General features: G+C 54.4%; 1 long non-coding RNA gene across 1 annotated transcript; it reads left to right on the top strand.

Moving 5' to 3' along the window:
* Positions 1–3,216: 3,216 nt before the first annotated feature.
* On the top strand, positions 3,217–20,571 carry LOC140389434 (uncharacterized). The gene is made up of 3 exons (XR_011934393.1): positions 3,217–3,374; positions 15,810–15,832; positions 20,435–20,571. It is a non-coding gene; the product is annotated as an uncharacterized lncRNA (long non-coding RNA).

The following is a 20,571-nucleotide window of genomic DNA, read 5'->3' as shown; positions in this document are numbered from 1 at the left end:
GTTTGCAAATTACAAAAAATAGGTGGGAAGGGAAGTGTTGAGGATGACACAAAGAGTCTACACAGGGACAGAGGCAGGTATGGGAGTGGGCAAAAACTTGGCAGATGGAATATAATGCAGGAAAATGTTTTGGTGGGAAGAATAAAGGAGCTGAATATTATTTAAATGGAGAGAGACTGCAGAAAGCTGCAGCACTGAGGGATTGGGGGGTCCTCGTGAATAAATCACAAAAAACAACGTGCAAGTTCAGCAGGTAATGGGGAAGGCAAATGGAATGTGGATCCTTATTTCAAAGGGAATGGAGGAGAAAAATATGGAAATCTTGCTAAAACTGTACAAGGCACGAGTTAGACATCACCTGGACTTAGTCCCCTGAAGGGAGATTTCCGCCCTTCTTCTCTCAGAGAGGAGTGAATCTGTGGAATTTTTTCCCGCAGAGAGCTGTAGAGGCTGGGTCATTAAGCATGTTCACGGCTGAGATAGACAGATTTTTAATCAGCGAGGGAATCGGATTTGACTGGATTTGTTGAATTTGTTTTATTGTCACGTGTACATATAAGTTACAGTGAAAAGTATTGTTCTGCGTACAGTCCAGTCCAGAATCAAGGATTTTGGGGCTAAGGCGGGATAATGGAGTGGAGGATTATATCAGATCAGCCATGACCTCATTGAATAGCGGAGCAGACTCGATGAGCTTAATGGCCAATTCTGCCTCATGGTCTTATTATGGCCTAACTTTGAGGTTGCATTTCCATGGAGGGATCTCTGGACTGAATTAAGTGGGAACCTACAGTGACCCTGGAGAAATGATTGTGGTAAAATGGCCAATAGACAATTGGATACTTTAACTGAACCACAGTCAGAACCACAGACAGGCCTGAATGGAATTCAAACAGCCAAGTTTGAATGTACAGGACAGAGACAAACAGCTGGGGCAAAGAGAACTTAGAACATAGAACATTACAGCGCAGTACAGGCCCTTCGGCCCTCGATGTTGCGCCGACCTGTGAAACCACTCTAAAGCCCATCTACACTATTCCCTTATCGTCCATATGTCTATCTAATGACCATTTGAATGCCCTTAGTGTTGGCGAGTCCACTACTGTTGCAGGCAGGGCATTCCACGCCCTTACTACTCTCTGAATAAAGAACCTACCTCTGACATCTGTCCTATATCTATCTCCCCTCAATTTAAAGCTATGTCTCCTCGTGCTAGACATCACACCATCCGAGGAAAAAGGCTCTCACTGTCCACCCTATCCAATCCTCTGATCATCTTGTATGCCTCAATTAAGTCACCTCTTAACCTTCTTCTCTCTAACGAAAACAGCCTCAAGTCCCTCAGCCTTTCCTCATAAGATCTTCCCTCCATACCAGGCAACATTCTGGTAAATCTCCTCTGCTCCCTTTCCAATGCTTCCACATCCTTCCTATAATGCGGCGGCCAGAATTGCACGCAATACTCCAAATGCTGGAGAAACTGCTGGAAAATCTCAGCAGGTCTGGCAGCATCTGTAGGGAAAGAAAAGAGCTAACGTTCCGAGTCCAGGTGACCCTTTGTCAAAGCTAACAGACAGAGAAAGTGGGAAATATTTATACTGTGGAGTGAGAATGAAAGATGAGTCATAATCCCAGAAACCCAGGGAAACAGGGTGCGAATAGCCACAGAAACCAAGGGGAAAGAGTGTTAATGGCAGTCCCCGGAGAGAACAAAAGGTGTGAAAGGCCAAACAGCAGAGAAACTAACATCAGAGGGTAAACTGTGACAGATGTAGATGTGGGGGAGGGGAAGGGGGAAACAAAGGGGAGAAAGGGTAAGGAAAGGTGGATAAGATGGGGGGGGGGGGTAAATATATATAAAGAAAGACAAGAAAGAAAGAAAAGGTAAAAGACAATTAAAATGAAATGGAGTGAAAACAGGGATCGAGGTAGAGTAGATCTAATCATCAGAAGTTGTTGAATTCGATGCTGAGACCGGAAGGCTGTCGCGTGCCTAACCGGAAGATGAGATGTTGTTCCTCCAGTTTGCGTTGAGCATCACTGGAACATTGCAGCAGGTCAAGAACAGACATGTGGGCATGGGAGCAGGGTCTTGTGTTAAAATGGCAAGCAACGGGAAGGTCAGGGGCCTGAATACGCACAGCTGGGGCATGCCTGGGCTTGTTCTATAAACAGGAGATCGGAAGACAATCGGCCCCATTCTGGTCTGGGTTCCCACAGCGATGCAATCGGTAACTCCATTGGATATTGCAACCGCCACCCAGTGACCTCATTGGCTGAGGGCCAGAGAAACTTCTGGAAGAACGCGAAGAGGGAGAAAAGATGGTGACGTCCTGGGACCCTCCCCAGCTCAGAATTGACGCAGAGTCAGGGGAGAAAACTCAACAGCGGACCAGAGAATGGATGGAAGAGGCGTACGAGACCTGGCTTCGCAGACGAGAGCCCTAAGATGACTGAGACTCAGAGAATTGGACCCGCAGCTCAATCGAGTTCATCGGCACGGTAGTATTAGAGTCTTGGGCAGTTTATAATTGGGGTAATTTGGGAGAATAACTGTTTTATTGTTTTTGTGAATAAATTTGGGTTGAATTGTAAACCTGTGTTTCTCCTGTGTTCATCTCGCAAATAAGGGCATCTGGTTAAAATGTTTGGATAATAAACTGGTCGACATGTCTGATAATTTACATACAACTTGGTGTCAACAGACCCGACAGGATTTCCACTGCTCGTCCACCGAGGTTACAGCTAATTCTGGACACCGCACTTTGGGAAGGATGTCAAGGCTGAAGGGATGGCGCAAGGGGAGATTTCCCAGAATGGGACCAGGGATGAGGGTCTTCAGTTATGTGGAGTGGCTCCCAAAGTGACAATTGAGAGGATCATGGTGGATTTAAAGGGAAGGTCAGGAGGAGCTGGACAATATGTTTCAGTTTGTGTTTCCCACAAAGTAAAACACAACTTGACCATCCGTGCCTGGGGCTGCTTTGAGACAGAAGTATATGAAGGAGAGCAGCAGGCTGCCAGTCACTCACAGGACAAAATCCCCCCCTCCTCCCATCCTCTCTCCACCCACCCCCACCACCAACAGACCTTCACTCCCATCGCCTGGGTTCAATTATTCCCTGTTGTTCACTCTAACCCTGTTTATTCTCCATTCTGCTCCGGGTTATGTCTCCAGCTCTCAAAGTGGGCGGGACCGAGAGCAGCAAATAACAATAATTCCTTGAGGATTGCAGTGGGCGTCATGAGGGAATTACTGAACTGAATGTGTTCAGCAGCAGAGCAGGGACATTGGAACTGAAAGTGGTTTGAACCAGGAAGTACTGAGTGTGAACATGGCTTCCAGACAGCAGGAGAAAAGTTTGTCCGAGAAGGTAATTTGTCCCATTTGTCTTGATTTCTTCACTGATCCGGTTTCACTGGAGTGTGGACACAACTTCTGCCGCTCCTGTATCACCCAAAGTTGGGAAAAGGAGAGAAACTCCTGCCCGGGATGTAGACAGGAGTTTCCAGAAAGAAACCTCAGAGCCAATCGGGTCTTAGTGACAGTTGATTAGGATTCAGAAAAGTCACGTTCCTGAGAGAACGAAGAATAAGTCTGGGAAATTTAAGGAGCCTTGGATAACAAGGGATATTGTGAACCTCGTCAAAAAGAAAAGGAGACTTTTGTCTGGTCTGGAAGCGTGGGGACAGTGGAAACTCTTGAGGAGCAGAAAGAATGTAGGAAGGTAGTGAAGTGGGAAATTAGGAGGGCTAGGGGGGGTCATGAAAAGTCCTTGACAAGTAGGGTTAAGGTGAATCCCAAAGCTTTTTATTGATATGTAAAAAGCAAGAGGGTGGCCAGGGAAAGGATTGGACCACTTAAGGACAGTGGGGTAAATCTATGTGTTGAGCCAGAGGAAATGGGCAAGGTACTAAGTGAGTAGTTTGCATCGATGTTGACCGAAGAAAAGGGGTTGGATTCTCCATTATTGAGGCTATGTCCCCACGCCGGTGTAAAAACCGTGGAGTTTTACTCCTGAAATTCCTGCAAAATGTTAAATGAATTCATAGTCCTGCAGGGGGCTAGCAGGGACCCGGAGTGAATCTCGCAGCTTTTGCTGCAGATATGCGCCCCTGCACTTCTGGGTCAGAGGCCGCGCCTGCGCACGGCGGTGACCTCCAGCGGCCGCGCCGTGCTCCATGGCGGACTCGGACTGTGGAGCCATCCCGATGATGCGCCCGAGCCTCAACCCCCGCACATTAAATCGCCAGCCGCCTATAGGGCAGCACGGTAGCATTGTGGATAGCACAATTGCTTCATAGCTCCACGCGAGCATCCCGACCGGCAATAGGTGGTTAGTTCCACGCCGTCGGGAACTCGGCCGATCGTGAGCGGAGGATTTCTGAGCGGCCCTTTGGCAATGGCCCCCCGGCGGCGTGGCGTACTTCACGATAGTTTTCGGTACCTGTGTATTCAGGTGGCAAGGAGATGGGAGTAGCCACACAAATTAAATCTGGGCCGGTTAGTTGAACAAATGAAGGAGGACTTCCGGAGGTGGGACATGCTCCGGTTGTCACTGGCGGGGAGGGTACAGACCATAAAGATGACGGTTCTCCCAAGATTTTTGTTAGCTTTTCCGTGTATCCTTATTTTTATTCCAAAGGCCTTTTTTAAGCGGGTGAACTTGGTTTGTGTGGGCGCATCAAACCCAGCGAGTAAAGAAAGTGTTGCTGGAGCGGAGCCGAGTGGAGGGAGGGCTGGCACTGCCGAACTTTAGGAACTACTACTGGGCGGTGAATTTAGCCATGATTAGGAAGTGGGTAGTTGGGAGGGGTCGGTGTGGGAGCGGGTAGAGGCAGCGCCATGAGCCGAGTCAATACGTCCTCATCATGTGCCAGGCTCAGCCTGATACAATTCAAGGTGGTTCACCGGGCACACATGACTGTGGCCCGGATGAGCAGGTTTTTGGGGTAGAGGAAGGTGTGGGCGATGTGCAGGAGGGCCCGCAAATCATGTCCACATGTTAGGGGATTCAGGCCGGGATTTGCAGATGTTTTATTTTTTTAAATTTATGTCATGTACAGGGCGTTAAAGGTGATTTTTGGAGCGTCGGAAGACACGGGAGTCCAGGGGGCGAGAGACGCTGAGGTTTTGGACTTTGCCTCCTTGGTAGCCCGGAGACGGATATTGCTCACGTGGAGGGACTCAAAGCCCCTGAAAACAGGCGTATGGGTTAGCGACATGGATGGGTTTCTCAGGCTTGAGAAAATCAAGTTCACCCTGAGAGGATCATCATTAGGATTTGTTCGGAGGTGGCAGCCGTTTATCGACTTCTTGGGGGGGTCAGGGAGCAAGGGGGGGTAGGGGGGAGGGAGTTAGACTATGTCGGTCTAGCTTAGCCAAGAACTGTGGGAGATGGAGGGGTGTGTTGGTGTGTTACGCGTTGAACTATGTTTATGGGCGAACATGCAGGGCGGCATGTGGCGCAGTGGTTAGCACTGGGACTGTGGCGCTGAGGACCCAGGTTCGAATCCCGGCCCTGGGTCACTGTCTGTGTGGAGTTTGCACATTCTCCCCGTGTCTGCGTGGGCTTCTCCCCCACAACCCAATAATGTGCAGGTTAGGTGGATTGGCCACGCTAAATTGCCCCTTAATTGGAAAATAAAATAATTGGGGACTCTAAAATTAAAAAAAATATCTGCACTTGTGTCTTTTGTTGTTTTAAAACCATAAATGCCTCAATAAAATGTTTTATAACAAAACAAAAGGCATCTTGACAAGCACATGGATAGGATGGGTATAGAGGGATACGGCACAAGGAAGTGCTGAGGGTTTTGGCAAAGGTTGGCATCATGACAGGTACAGGCTTGGAGGGCCGAAGGGCCTGTTCCTGTGCTGTATTGTTCTTTGTTGAATCTGGCTGAGAAAGCTCGAAAATTAAAGCTGAATGGGAAAGAGAAGGAAAGTAAACTTCACTGTGAGGAACATCAGGAAGAACTGAAGCTGTTTTGAGAAACTGACAGGAAATTGATGTGAGATTTCCGGGAACACTTGATTCCTGTCGACATGCCCTTCTGTTTCTTTCCCCCTCATGTTCTTATCTAGTTTCTCATTAAATATATCTTTACCCTTCACCCCAAACACACTGTGTGATCCTGAGGTCGGCACTCTCATCACTCTCTCAGTAAAGACGCTTCTCCTGAACTCCCTATTGGATATATTTGTAACTACATTGGGCTGAATTCTCTGTTCGTGAGGCTCAGTGTTGACTCTGGGGCAGGATTCATGGAGCTCCACAACAGCAAAACTGGCGCCGCATCTGGAGCGATTCAGCGACTGTTGAGGGATTAGCACCGACGCCACGTGGAACACAATCGATTCCAATGAGAAACGGTGCTGGATTCGCCAGGCCTGAGATTGACACTCAGGAGGCTGACAAGCTGCAGCTACATAGACACACTTCACTCCTCACACACACCATCCCAGTCACCAAGATGGCAGCGAGGAGAGCAGCTTCATGATTAATGGACCCTCCTGGACGGGGTGGAGGAGAGGCGGTTGACCCTGTGGCCCGGCCCGGGAAGGAGGCTGCCAACCGGCGCCATTCGCTGTGCCTGGCGCAGTTGGCAGAGTCGGTTAACGCCGTGGGCAACACCAGCCAGACCGGCCAGCAGGGCCGAAAAAAACTGCACGACATCCTCAGGGCGGCCAGGGTGAGTCGGCAGCACTGTGCCCCGGCACCCCCGCCCCCCGCCCGCCCCCCCCTCCCTCCCTGTAAACTGCCCCTCCCCCCCCCACAACCCCAAACCTGACCACATGCCGGCTCCCATACCGGCCCCATGGCCGGGTGAACTGGCCACTGAGTCCACCAGCTACCCACCTCCTGGGCTGCAGGCCTCGGACTGTCGAACACGGTCATTTTCTGTTTCACTCACGCCAGGAGAAGGCCGCCAATACCCGCCGGGAGGGGGGGATAACTGGAGGAGGACCCCCGAACCTGCGGCCCCTCACCGTGGCAGAGCGGAGGGCCCTGGATGTGGTCGGTGGCCCTTAAGAAAAGGAGGTCGCCGGGGTGGAGTTCGGCCGCGGGCGAGGATGTGAGACCCTGCTGAGTTACCATTCCCGGTGACACGTGTGTCAACAACTCCCCAACACCACCCCCACCCTCACCCCCAGCCTCAACCTCACCCCCAGCCTCACCCCCACCCTCACCCCCATCCCCACCATCACCCTGACCCCCCCACCACCACCCCTATCCCCACACCACCCACAACCTCGCCTCCCCCTCCCCCCCAAATCCCCCCCTCCTCCCCCCACCCTCAATCCCTCAATGCACCACCCACACCCCCGCCTCCCCCTCCCCCCCACCCCCACCCCCAAAATCCCCACTCCCCCCCGGCCCGTGGTCTAATCATGCATCTTGTCTTGTGTCCTGCAGGACCTGCTGAAGATGGGATGATTCCACCAGTGTCCCCCTCTCCCAGCCAGTGCCCCCCGCCCTCAGCCAGTGTCCCCCGCCCCCAGCCAGTGTCCCCCGCCCCCAGCCAGTGTCCCCCGCCCCTAGCCAGTGTCCACTGACCCCAGCCAGTGCACCCCGCCAGTGTCCTCTGGCCCCAGCCAGTGTCCCCTGCCCCCAGCCAGTGTCCCCCGCCCCCAGCCAGTGTCCCCCGCCCCCAGCCAGTGTCCCCCGCCCCCAACCAGTGTCCCTGCCCCCTGCCAGTGTCCCCACCCCCAGCCAGTGTCCCCCGCCCCCAGCCAGTGTCCACTGACCCCAGCCAGTGCCCCCCGCCAGTGTCCCCCGGCCCCAGCCAGTGTCTCCTGCCCCCAGCCAGTGTCCCCCGCCCCCAGCCAGTGCCACATCCAGAGCCCCCCCTTGAGACAAGCAGTGATGAAGTGAGAAGCCCAGACGCCAGCTATCCGTCCGAGACTCAGGAGACCCCGGAGCCCGGGTCGGAAGGTGACAGTGATTTTCCGTCTCAGCGTCTCCAACCCCCTCCCCCATCCCAGAGACACTCACCTCGGTTGGGCATGTTAGTGAAGAGGCTCCTGGGACACTATCTGGTGCGCACCACACAGTCGACCCGGTACAGCAGGTGGAGTTTGGAGCTCCCGAGGGGCGGATGGTCGGAGGGCAGGCTGAACCCTGGGACGAGCTGCCGTCCAGATAGGTTTCGGGCCTCTGGAACGGACGATCCCATTGATTGAGGAGGTGCAGTCACAGAGCCAGGGACTACATGAAGGGTTGTCGGCGAACATCCAGCATCTGCAGGTGCAGTTGGAGGAGTCCAACCGTGTGGAGGAGCAGGAGGTGGTGCCGTCCAGGCCAACACCACACGGGTGGCGTCCGCGGTGGAGGCACTGGGGGCGACGGTTTTGGCCATGGATCAGCATGTCCAAGGCCTGGGGCATTCTGTGCAAGCGCTGGCCGAGGCCCAGGACAGGGCGGCCCTCTCACAGGCAGCCATGTGCCAGAGCCAGCTGGAAATTACAGCGGCGCTCCTCAGCATGGCCCAGTCACAGCAGGCCATGGCTGGGAATGTCGGCGGCATTGCCCAGGCGCTGACCACCGCGGCACAAACTCAGAGGGAGGTGGCCCAGTCCCAGAGGGAAATGGCGCAGTCACTGGCTGATGTGACACAGACCCAGAAGGTGGTGACACAGTCAATGGGTGATGTCGCGCAGGCCCAGACGGAGATGGTCCACTCCCTGTGCTCCGTGGAGACTCTGGTCGAGACCTGAGCGGGTCACCAGGACTGGCAGGGCCAGGTGGCAGGGGAGCCTCAGGGGATAGCTTTGCTTGTACCCTGCCCCACGGGGCATCCCGGGGGCCATCGAACACCCAGAGGGAGGAGGAGGTGATGGGACCCGTGCAACAGCACCTCGGCCCCCCCCCACCTGCTCTTGTTCTTGGTGCATCTGGTGGGCAGCAGGCAGAACAGGGCGGCATCACGCCACCCGGGATACCCGGGCAGCAGCCGGGTCCATCCAGGCCCAGTCGCTTCAGAAGACCCAGGTCACAGGCCGGGAATCACAGCAGGCCGCCTCCACTCCTGATGTCCTGTCTGTGATCCACCAAGATGTAGCGTTAGGGCCTGTAAGGCCAGAAAGTTAGACACCGGTTAAGTTGGCATGGGTGCAGGGCACAGTTTAGTTATAGGAGCAAGGGCACAAATTAAACAGCTGTTCACACTGCTACAACCTGCCTCGGTGCTCTGTCAGATGGGTGTGAGTGGGGGACTGGGTTGGCCACAGAGGGGTGCGGGGGGGAGGGGGGGGGGGTGTGTGCGGGGGAGAATGAGCAGATGAGCAGGCCTTGTGGGTAGCCTAGCCCCCCACCCCCTCCGCACCCTCGGCCGTTCCCACCACCATCACCCCAAGGATTCAATGGCACCGTGTGATGGTATGGCCAGCTCGCAGGCAGGGATCACCCAGGTGGACGGTGGAAAGTGTCACCTTGGGCAGGAGTCAGACATTGTCAAACGATGTGGAGAACCAGGGCTCATCACAGAGCGGGTTGTCATCACCCCGTAGTGGGGCAGGTATGTATCACGGAGGGAGTTGCAGGCGGTGAGGTGTCTGGCGGAGGGGAGGGGGAGAGGTGTGGGGGTGGGAAGCGGAGTCCGTGCCCCTGACCAGTCCCTCCCCACCCCCTCCCCCCATCTCCACCCGAAGTCAGTGAACCTGGAGGCAATCAGAGCATCCCGTGCGCGTTGGCCCTGGCGCACACATCGTGCAGCCTCCCGTGCCTGCCTGGGCTCCATGTCCTGCCCATCTCCCCCCTCCCCCTCCCCCTCCTCCAGCACGTCGCCCCTCTGCTGCGCGATGTTGTGGAGGACGGAGCAGGCCGCCATGATGCGGGCGACCCTCCCAGCGTCATATTGGAGGCCCCTCCAGAGCGGACCAAGCACCTGAACCGTATCTCCAGGAGGCGGAATCACCGATCGATCATGCTCCTGGTCGCTGCATCGGCGTCATTGTCCTGGGTCTCGGTGGCGGGTTGTGAACTCGGATACGCATCGTCAGCCACGACCACAGCGGGAATCCCAGGAGCCAAACCCCCGGCCGGTGGGGAGGGGTGTCTTGAACATGTCTGAATCGTCGAGGGTGCCAGGACGAAGGCGTACTGCACACGGCCCGGGTATCAACCGCACACGCGAATGATGTGCAGCTGATGGTCACATGGACCCCTTTCGGTTTGTGGAGAGCGGCCTGTCATCTGCAGCTGCTTGTAGGGGGCATGTCAGCGATGGTGGTGAAACCCGCTGCCCGGGCATTCTGGGAGGCTAGGTCCACATTGAAATGGATTAATTGAGCCGCCTGGGCATATAGGGCCTCCATGATGGCACGGATGCACCTGTGCACCGAGGTCTGTGAGATCCCAGACAGGTCCCCACTCAGTGCCGGAAAGGACCCCGTGGCATAAAGGTTCAGGGTGACCGGGGGGCGGGTGTCCTCCCCCATACCCCTGCAGTGCCAGGTGTGCCAGGATCCGGCAGATATGCTGCACAGTCTCCCTGCTGAGCCGGAGTCTTCAACGGCATGTCCGGTCCGACAGGTCCTCGGTTCACAGGCGCTGCCGGTACACATGAGGCCTCATGCGGCGCATCCTCCTGACCTCCTCCTCCTCGGCCTATAGGGCAGCCGGCTCTCCATCGTGGGCAGCTGCCTCCTGTTCCACTGCTGCCCGCTCCACTGCTGCGGCTTCCTCCTCCTCGAGCAGCTCCAGCTCGTACAGCCGCAGAACATCCCCCAGGGCTGCGGAGACCAGCAGGAAGGCCATCATTGCTGGTTGTGTTCCAATACCCATTGTCTGCAGGGGGTGAAAGGTTGATATGTTTGTTATGGGAGAGGTGGTTTCAGAAGCCCAAAATGTATCATGGAGTTCAACCAACCCCCACCTTTAATGGATTGTTGCTTTTGAAGCACACGGCTTGTTCCCCAGGTGTAGTATTACAATTATGGACACGTGGTTTTTAAACAAAACAATGTTTATTCCATGAACTCAAATTAACCTTTTAAATAAACATTGGATCTCTTAACACCCCTTACTTCAAAGATAACCCCGAAAATAATACAACACTACCCAATCCTGCAAACTGTTCCTTTACACATCCAAAAGACTTCACCTTCACAAAAACAGTAACACACCAGGTCACAGTTAATACATAATTTCTATTGGATGGCAGAGATATATCAGCTTGGTTGATTCAGCTCCAGCACCTTGCTTTTCTTCCTGCAGCTCACAGCCAAAAACACAGTCACACCCAAGCTGCTGTCTTAAAACTGAAACTAAAACTCAGAACTAGCCTCAAAATGGAGCTCAGCTCCACCCACTCTCTGACATCACTATTTTCTTAACGGTACATTGCTTAAAAATACATTTCTTAAAGGTACTCTCACATGACGTGTTAGCATGGGGCTTACCCCCGTACCCAGACAGATCCAACCGGCTACATGGTGGCCCCAATTGGCACTGTGGCCCCTATCCCCAATGTCCCCCCCCCCCCCACCGGCCCGTCGGCACCCGGCACTGTGAAGCTTCTGGCCCTGGCGCCCATCCCTGATGACAGGGGTACCGTCAGCTGGCACAGCCCTTGCCAGCAGTACACTTTGCGGCCCCCTGCCGGCGCCTCCGTAGGGGTTACAGTGGGAATTTCCCTGGGTGGAAAGCCTGGTGCCCCGCCAGCAGGTGTGGCGGCATGGCGGAGGGTGGGGTGCAGAGGCGAAGGGGTGGGGGCACCCATAGGTCCAGTGTCACTCTGCAGAACCAATGGCCAAGGTGGGTGGTCAGTGGGGTGCGCAGCAAGATGGCTGCTTTGCAGGCCACAGCAATGGCGGTCCATGCCTGGACACCGCCTCAATCTCAGGGGGTTTTGATTTATGGGATTTCGTTTTTGAATTGGAACAGTTAAGGGGGAATCCATTCAGTGTTTACATAGATTACTGCAGCTGTGGGGTGTCTTTATGTTTGTAATTGATAAAAATTCTTGCTGTGTGTTTATATAAATGTTAACTAAGTTCTTAGAATAAAGCTGGTTTTGATTAAAGTATCTGGGAAGATGGTTGAATCACTCCTCAAGTGAAAGCTCTTGTGCTCATCCTAGCCAAATTCAACATAAAAGCTAGAGGTCAGGTGAACTCCATAATACACTTTGGATTTTTAAACCCTGGCCCATAACAGTATGTATGAGATAGAGTCTGTGGGCGGGATTCTCCGAACCCCCGCCGGGTCGGAGAATTGCCGGGGGGTGGCGTGAATCCCACCCCCGACGGCCGCTGAATTCTCCGGCACCGGAGATTTGGCGGGGGCGGGAATCGCGCTGCAAAGTCCCGCTGCTTCTATGACGGTCCCGCCGGCGTAGATTGAACCAGGTCCCTTACCGGCGGGAGCAGGCGGCGCCGGCGGGCTCCGGGGTCCTGGAGGGGGGGCGCGGGGCGATCTGGTCCCGGGGGGTGCCCCTACGGTGGCCTGGCCCGCGATCGGGGCCCACCGATCCGCGGGCGGGCCTATGCCGTGGGGGCACCCTTTTCCTACGCACCGACCATCAGCCTCTGCGATGGCCGACGCAAAGGTGAACCCCCCCCGTGGATGCGCGGGGATGACGTCAGCAGCCTTCAGCCCCGACTGGCGTGGCGGCAAAGGCCTTCAACACCAGCGGCGGGGCGCCAACCACTCCGGGGCGGGCCTAGCCCCTAAAGATGAGGGCCTAGCCCCTAAAGATGCGGAGGAATCCGGTTCACGCCACTCCGTCCCGCCTGGACCCCCCGTCCCGCCGGGTAGGGGAGAATCCCGCTCCGTGTCTGAGAGAGTGTTTTTGTGTATGGGTGAGATAGAAAGTGTGTGTGTGTCTGTGAGTCTGTGAGTCTGTGTGTGGGTAACTGGGTGATTGAGTGTGTGAGTGTGTATGGATGTGAGTGCGTGTGTGTTAGTGAGAGAGAGTCTGTGTGTGGGTAACTGGGTGATTAAGTGTGTGAGTGTGTATGGATGTGAGTGCGTGTGTGTTAGTGAGAGAGAGTCTGTGTGTGTGGGTAACTGGGTGATTGAGTGTGTGAGTGTGTATGGATGTGAGTGTGTGTGTGTTAGTGAGAGAGAGTCTGTGTGTGGGTAACTGGGTGATTAAGTGTGTGAGTGTGTATGGATGTGAGTGCGTGTGTGTTAGTGAGAGAGAGTCTGTGAGTGTGGGTAACTGATTAAGTGTGTGAGTGTGTATGGATGTGAGTGTGTGCGTTAGTGAGAGAGAGTCTGTGAGTGTGGGTAACTGGGTGATTAAGTGTGTGAGTGTGTATGGATGTGAGTGTGTGCGTTAGTGAGAGAGAGTCTGTGAGTGTGGGTAACTGGGTGATTAAGTGTGTGAGTGTGTATGGATGTGAGTGTGTGTGTTAGTGAGAGAGAGTCTGTGTGTGTGGGTAACTGGGTGATTCAGTGTGTGAGTGTGTATGGATGTGAGTGTGTGTGTTAGTGAGAGAGAGTCTGTGTGTGTGGGTAACTGGGTGATTCAGTGTGTGAATGTGTATGGATGTGAGTGTGTGTGTTAGTGAGATAGAGTCTGTGTGTGGGTAACTGGGTGATTGAGTGTGTGAGTGTGTATGGATGTGAGTGTGTGTGTGTGTTAGTGAGAGAGAGTCTGTGTGTGGGTAACTGGGTGATTGAGTGTGTGAGTGTGTATGGATGTGAGTGTGTGTGTGTGTTAGTGAGAGAGAGTCTGTGTGTGGGTAACTGGGTGATTGAGTGTGTGAGTGTGTATGGATGTGAGTGTGTGTGTGTTAGGGAGAGAGAGTCTGTGTGTGGGTAACTGGGTGATTGAGTGTGTGAGTGTGTATGGATGTGAGTGTGTGTGTTAGTGAGAGAGAGTCTGTGTGTGTGGGTAATTGGGTGATTAAGTGTGTGAGTGTGTATGGATGTGAGTGTGTGTGTTAGTGAGAGAGAGTCTGTGTGTGTGGGTAATTGGGTGATTGAGTGTGTGAGTGTGTATGGATGTGAGTGTGTGTGTGTTAGGGAGAGAGAGTCTGTGTGTGGGTAACTGGGTGATTAAGTGTGTGAGCGTGTATGGATGTGAGTGTGTGTGTGTTAGTGAGAGAGAGTCTGTGTGTGGGTAACTGGGTGATTGAGTGTGTGAGTGTGTATGGATGTGAGTGTGTGTGTGTTAGGGAGAGAGAGTCTGTGTGTGGGTAACTGGGTGATTGAGTGTGTGAGTGTGTATGGATGTGAGTGTGTGTGTTAGTGAGAGAGAGTCTGTGTCCGTGGGTAATTGGGTGATTAAGTGTGTGAGTGTGTATGGATGTGAGTGTGTGTGTTAGTGAGAGAGAGTCTGTGTGTGTGGGTAATTGGGTGATTGAGTGTGTGAGTGTGTATGGATGTGAGTGTGTGTGTTAGTGAGAGAGAGTCTGTGTGTGTGGGTAACTGGGTGATTGAGTGTGTGAGTGTCTGTATGTACGTGAGAGTGCGTGTTAGTGAGAGAGAGTCTGTGTGTGTGGCGATTGAGTGTGAGAGAGCAGAAACTCTGAGACTGGGTGTGAACCCGGACACACACTCTGCCTTCCTCAGCCTCCTTCCCCAACAACCCATCCACAAAGCAGGTGGGGAGAAGAGGAAATCCCCAGGCTGAAAGAAAATCCACTTCCAGCCCTTTACCCCCACTTTTGTATGAATTCCGCCAAGCCCACCACGGAATGTGTGCCCCCAGAGGCAAGGTCAGTGTTAGTGAAAAACAAGCCCTTGGCTCAGGCCTGGTCCCCACCACTTGTTTGACAACCAGGATTTAGGGCCCAGTCTGTCTCTCTCCAGCTCTGCTCCTGAGGTGAAAAGATAAACTGAAGTTTTTGTGGTGAACTCTATTTCTTGGAACTTTTTAATGGACATTTTTAGTCATCCCTCTTTTTTGAAATTCATTGCGGTGACATTGATATTTTTCACATTCACGTCTAATGTTGAGTGAAAACTTTTCTCACCCAAATTTGATCATCAACCCTTGAGTGAGTAATGGAAATGTGGCTCATCCAGCTGGAAAGGTTGGACAGGCCTGATCGAGGCAGTCATAGAATTGGATCATAGAATTTACAGTGCAGAAGGAGGCCATTCGGCCCATCGAGTCTGCACCGGCTCTTTGAAAGAGCACCCTACCCAAGGTCCACACCCCCACCCTATCCTCATAATCCAGTAACCCCACCTAATCCCCATAACTCAGTAACCCCACCCAACACGAAGGGCACTATGGGCAATTTAGCATGGCCAATCCACCTAACCAGCACATCTTTGAACTGTCGGAGGAAACCGGAGTGTCATGATATCCATATCAGCATATCATGGTGCAGTCACACACACACTGATGGACAGGCAGTTGGACCAACCAGCACATACATAACATCGCAGCCAATCACCAGTGAGAGCACACGCACTATAAAACAGGGAACACCACAGTTCCCGCTCATTCTACCAGGAGATAGCTCAGAGCGCAGAGCTCACAGCGCGCCACTCAGACATAGACCATGTGCTGAGTGCCTCTCAAAGATAGTGATAAGGCTGGGTCCACAGGTTAGCTGGTGAAGCACGTACCCAAGCCAGGAGTTAGTTGTTACCGTTGATTGGACAATAAAACAGAGTTGTACAGACGTGTTGGATAATTTGTGCATCAGAACACCCAACACGACATGGAGCACCCAGAGGAAACCCACGCACACACGGAGAGAATGTGCAGACTCCACACAGACAGTGACCCAAGCCGGGAATCGAACCTGGGACCCTGGAGCTGTGAAGCAATTGTGCTATTCACAAGGCTACCGTGCAGTCCGTCTCTGTCAACTCAGATTTGTGTTTTCTTTATTTCAGGAGGAAGCATCTCGGAAGAGGAGGTAAGACATGAACTTTTTTTTTCAGAAAATATTTTATTGAGGCATTTAGAATTTTAACACTTTTCAACAATAACATTCAACAGGACCCACAACAAAATAACCATCATTCCCCCCAAACACAACTCCCAACCAACATGGCTTAGAAAAACACACCACCAGCCCTTCCCGGCCCTCACGCCATCGGTTTTCCTACCCGTATTCGTCACTTCCATGCCTCCCCATTCCCCACCACCCCACCACCCCCCCCCAACCCCGCCCCCACCGGCTGACAGTCTAATTTTTCTGGAAGAAATCGATGAACGGCTTCCACCTCGAGCGAACCCCCACAACAAACCCCTCAAGGCGAATTTAATTTTCTCATTCCTGAGAAACCCCGCCATGTCGCTAACCCAAACCCCCGACTTCGGGGCTCCAAGTCCCTCCATCCCAGTAAAATCCGTCTCCGGGCCACCAGGGAAGCAAAGGCCAAAAGGTCGGCCTCTCCCCCCCCTGGGTTCCCGGGTCTTCCGACATTCCAAAGATCGTCACCTCTGGACTCGGAGCCACCCTCCCTTGCAGGACCTCTGGCATGACGTCCGCAAATCCCTGCCAAAGTCCCCTCAGCCTCGGACACGCGCTCCAACCCCCCCGCCCCACCAACTCGTCTTCCCACTTTCTCTTCACCTCCCCTATTGGGGCTCCTTCCCACTCCATCAGCTCCTTATAGATCTCCGAGACATTCCCCTCCCCAACTCCAGTTCTCGACATCACCTTATCCTGCAGCCCCCTTTGCGGGAGGCATGGAAAGCTCGAGACCTGCTTCCGTACAAAATCCCTCACTTGCAGGTACCGGAACCTGTTCCCACCGACAACTCAAACTCCTCCTCCAGCTCCTCCAAACTCAGAAAACCCTCATCAATAAACAGATCCCAAATCTCTCGATCCCCACCCGCTGCCACCTCTGAAACCCCCCGTCGAGCCCCTCCGGAGCGAACCGATGGCTATCGCATATTGGTGCCCACACCGACGCCCCCTCCAAACCCCTGTGCTGCCGCCACTGTCCCCACACCCTCAGGGCTGCCACTACTACCGGGCTTGTGGGGTACCGAGCCGGCGAGAATGGCAGAGGTGCTGTTAACAATGCCCCCAAACTCGTGCCCTTACAGAATGCCGCCTCCACTCGCTCCCACACCGACCCCTCCCCCACTACCTACTTCCTGACCATTGATATATTCGCCGCCCGGTAAAAGTTAATAGTTCAGAAGAGCCAGCCGCCCTCCCCACGCCTGATTCCAGCAGCACCTTCCTCACCTGCGGGGTTTTACCGGCCCAAATAAAACCCAAAATTACCCCATTCATCTTCCGAAAAAACACCTTGGGGGTAAAAATTGGGAGACACTGAAAAACAAACAGCAACCTCGGGAGGACTGTCATTTTCACAGTCTGTACCCTCCCCGCCAGAGACAGGGGGAGCACGTCCCACCTCCGGAGGTCCCCCTTCAACTTCTCTACTAGCCTACCCAGGTTCAATTTGTGGAGCTGTCCCCCTTCCTGCGCCACCTGGATACCTAAGTACCTAAAGCTCCCTCCCACCACCTTGAATGGCATCTCCCCCAATCTCCTCTCCTGCCTCCTTGCCTGATCGCAAAAGCTTTTACACATATTCAATTTATACCCCGAGAACCGGCCGAATATCCCCATAATCCCTCCAATCCCCCCCCCCACGGGTCTGATATACATAAGAGCAAATGATCCGCACAGAGCGAGACCCTATGCTCCACCCCGCCTCGCACGATCCCTTGCCAGACCCTCGAAGCTCGCAGCGCCATTGCCAAGGGCTCTATGGCCGGGGCAAACAGTAGTGGGGAGAGTGGACACCCCTGCCTCGTCCCCCGGTACAGCCTAAAATACTCCGACCTCACCCAATTCGTCCGCACACTCGCCACCGGTGCCTGATATCGCAACTGGGCCCAGTCCACAAATCCCTGCCCAATCCCAAACCATCCCAGGACCTCCCATAAGTCCCCCCACGCCACCCGATCAAAGGCCTTCTCCGTGTCCATAGCCACCATCAGCTCAACCTCGCACCCTTCTGTAGGCATCATGATAACGTTCAAGAGTCTCCTAATATTGGTCGCCAGGTGCCGCCCCTTAACAAACCCCGTCTGATCTTCCCCTATTACTCCTGGGAAACAATCCTCAATCCGTGTGGGCAGGATCTTTGCCAGCAGTTTGGCATCCACATTCCATAAGGAGATTGGTCTGTATGATCCACAGTTTTCCGGGTCCTTGTCCTGCTTCAAAATGAGAGAGACCGACGCCTGCGACAACGTCGGGGGGAGCACTCCTAACTCCTTTGCTTCATTAAATGCCCTTCCCAACAGTGACCCCAGCACCCCGGAAAACTTCTTATAAAATTCCACCGGGTATCCTTCCGGTCACGGGGCCTTACCCGATTGCATTGCCTCTCGCCCCTCCATTACCTCCCCCAGCCCGATTGAGGCCCCCAGGCCCTTGACCAGCTCCTCGTCCTCCCAAAAATTGCCTCATCCCCTCTTCTCCGGCTGAGGGTTCTGATTTATACACCTTGCTGTAGAAATCTCAAAACACTCCATTCACCCACGTCTGATCCAAGACCACCTTCCACCCCCCCCCCCCCCCCCCGTATCTCTCACTTATCCCATCTCTCTCGCCGCCTCCTGCTTCCACAACTGATGCACGAGCATCCTGCTCGCTAATTCCCCGTACTCACACACCGCCCCTCTCACCCTCCTCAGCTGTCCCACCGCCTTGCCCGTGGATAGGAGACCAAATTGCAATTGTAGCCTCTGGCGTTCATTCAAAAGCCCTTCCTTCGGGCTCTCTACGAACCTTCTGTCCACCTGTAGGATTTCTCCCACCAGCCTCTCTATCGCCCCCCTGCTCCGCCTTCTCCTGGTGTGCCTGAATAGAAATTAATTCCCCCCGATAACTTCCTCCAGCGCCTCCCAGACCATACCCGCCGACACCTCACCCGTATCGTTGATGTTTATATACCCCCGGATTGCCTTCCTCACCCGCCCACACACCTCCTCCTCCGCCCCGCTCCCCTCCCCCCGCTCCCCTCCCCCCCCGCTCCCCTCCCCGCTCCCCTCCCCCCGCTCCCCTCCCCCCGCTCCCCTCCCCCCGCTCCCCTCCCCCCGCTCCCCTCCCCCCGCTCCCCTCCCCCCGCTCCCCTCCCCCCGCTCCCCTCCCCCTCCCCCCCTCCCCTCCCGCCACTCCCCTCCCCTCGCTCCCCTCCCCCCCACCCCGCTCCCCTCCCCCACCCCGCCCCGCTCCCCTCCCCCCGCTCCCCTCCCCCTGCTCAAACATTAGTGCAAACAATCATTAGGAACAGAACAAAGAAACCAGCCGCCCTCATCCCTTGACAAAGAACAAAAAAGAAAAAAACAGAACTGAAGCCAGAAACCAAGGGAAAACAGGAATGGTCCCGAACAAAAGTCCTTCCACCAGAGTTCAAGGTCTACCTTCTCCTGCCAGTCCATTGTCTGTCATAAACACCGCTGCCTCTTCCAAAGATCCAAAATATAGTTCCCGGCCCCATACGTCACCCATAGGCGTGCCGGGTACAATAGTCCAAACTTCACCCCCTTCTTGTAGAGGGACGCCTTGACCTTATTGAAACTTGCCCTCTTCTTGGCCAGCTCTGCATTCAGGTCCTGGTACACGCGAATCTCACTGCCCTCCCAGGCGCAGCGCCTCGCCTGCCTGGTCCACCTCATGATTCGCTCCTGACCAAGGAACCGGTGCAGCCGCACCACCATCGCCCTCGGCGGCTCGTTCCCCCCGGAGCCTCCTCATCAACGCCCTGTGAGCTCGGTCCACCTCCAACGGCCGGTCAAACGCACCTTCACCAAGCAGCTTCTCGAGCATCTTCCCTGTGGACGTGCCAGCATCGGCCCCTTCGCACGTCTCCGGCAGACCCATGATCCCAATATTCTGCCTGCGTGACCGGTTCTCCACCTCCTCCACCTTCTCCTCCAACTGCTTCTGGTGGTCCCGCATCAGCCCCATCTCCACTGCCATCGAGGTGACCTGCTCGTCGAGCTCCCCCGCCAACTCCTCCAACATCTGGATTGCCCGACCCTGAGCTGTCAGTCTCGTCTCCACGCGGTCAACCACAGCCTTGATCGAGTCCACCGCCTGGACCAGGTCCTCCAGACTCTCCTTTCGTTGCTGGGTGAACTCCTCATTCAAGAAGCTCACCAGCTGCTCCGCCGACCACTGAGCCGGCAAGGCCGCTTCCTGCCCCTTCGCCATCTCCACGTGCATTTCCAGCTCTGCACCCACTTCGACCAACTTGTTCCTTCTTTTTCGGGCACTTCTGGTCCTCAGCTCCATAAACTAGAGGGTCAATCTCCTCTATTCACACTCCTGAACCTTTTTCCGCCTCACTTCCACTTGAAAACCGGGGGAAAAGCCCAAAAAAGACCGCCACGAGCGGGAGCTCCCAAATGTGCGACCACTCACTCCATGGCTGTCACCGGAAGACCGGTAGGTCATGAACTTTACTGAAACTCAGTGCAAGTTGGGAAAATTACTCAGCAAAGTGTTTATGGTCAATTTATAATCAACTATTTACAGGATTCACAATCGGGGTAAAAAGCTGTCAGGAGCAGATGGTGTCCTGTCCATCGGAAAATTCAACAGCCCTTTCCCGTTCCCAGTGTGGAGAGAAATGCTGGATGTCATTAACCCTGGTAAAACTCAGATAAGTTCCT

Source organism: Scyliorhinus torazame, chromosome 14, assembly GCF_047496885.1.
Source record: "Scyliorhinus torazame isolate Kashiwa2021f chromosome 14, sScyTor2.1, whole genome shotgun sequence".
Classification (NCBI taxonomy): Eukaryota; Metazoa; Chordata; class Chondrichthyes; order Carcharhiniformes; family Scyliorhinidae; genus Scyliorhinus; species Scyliorhinus torazame.
Note: the sequence above shows the minus strand (reverse complement) of the source record. Positions and strands in the feature narration are given on the sequence as shown.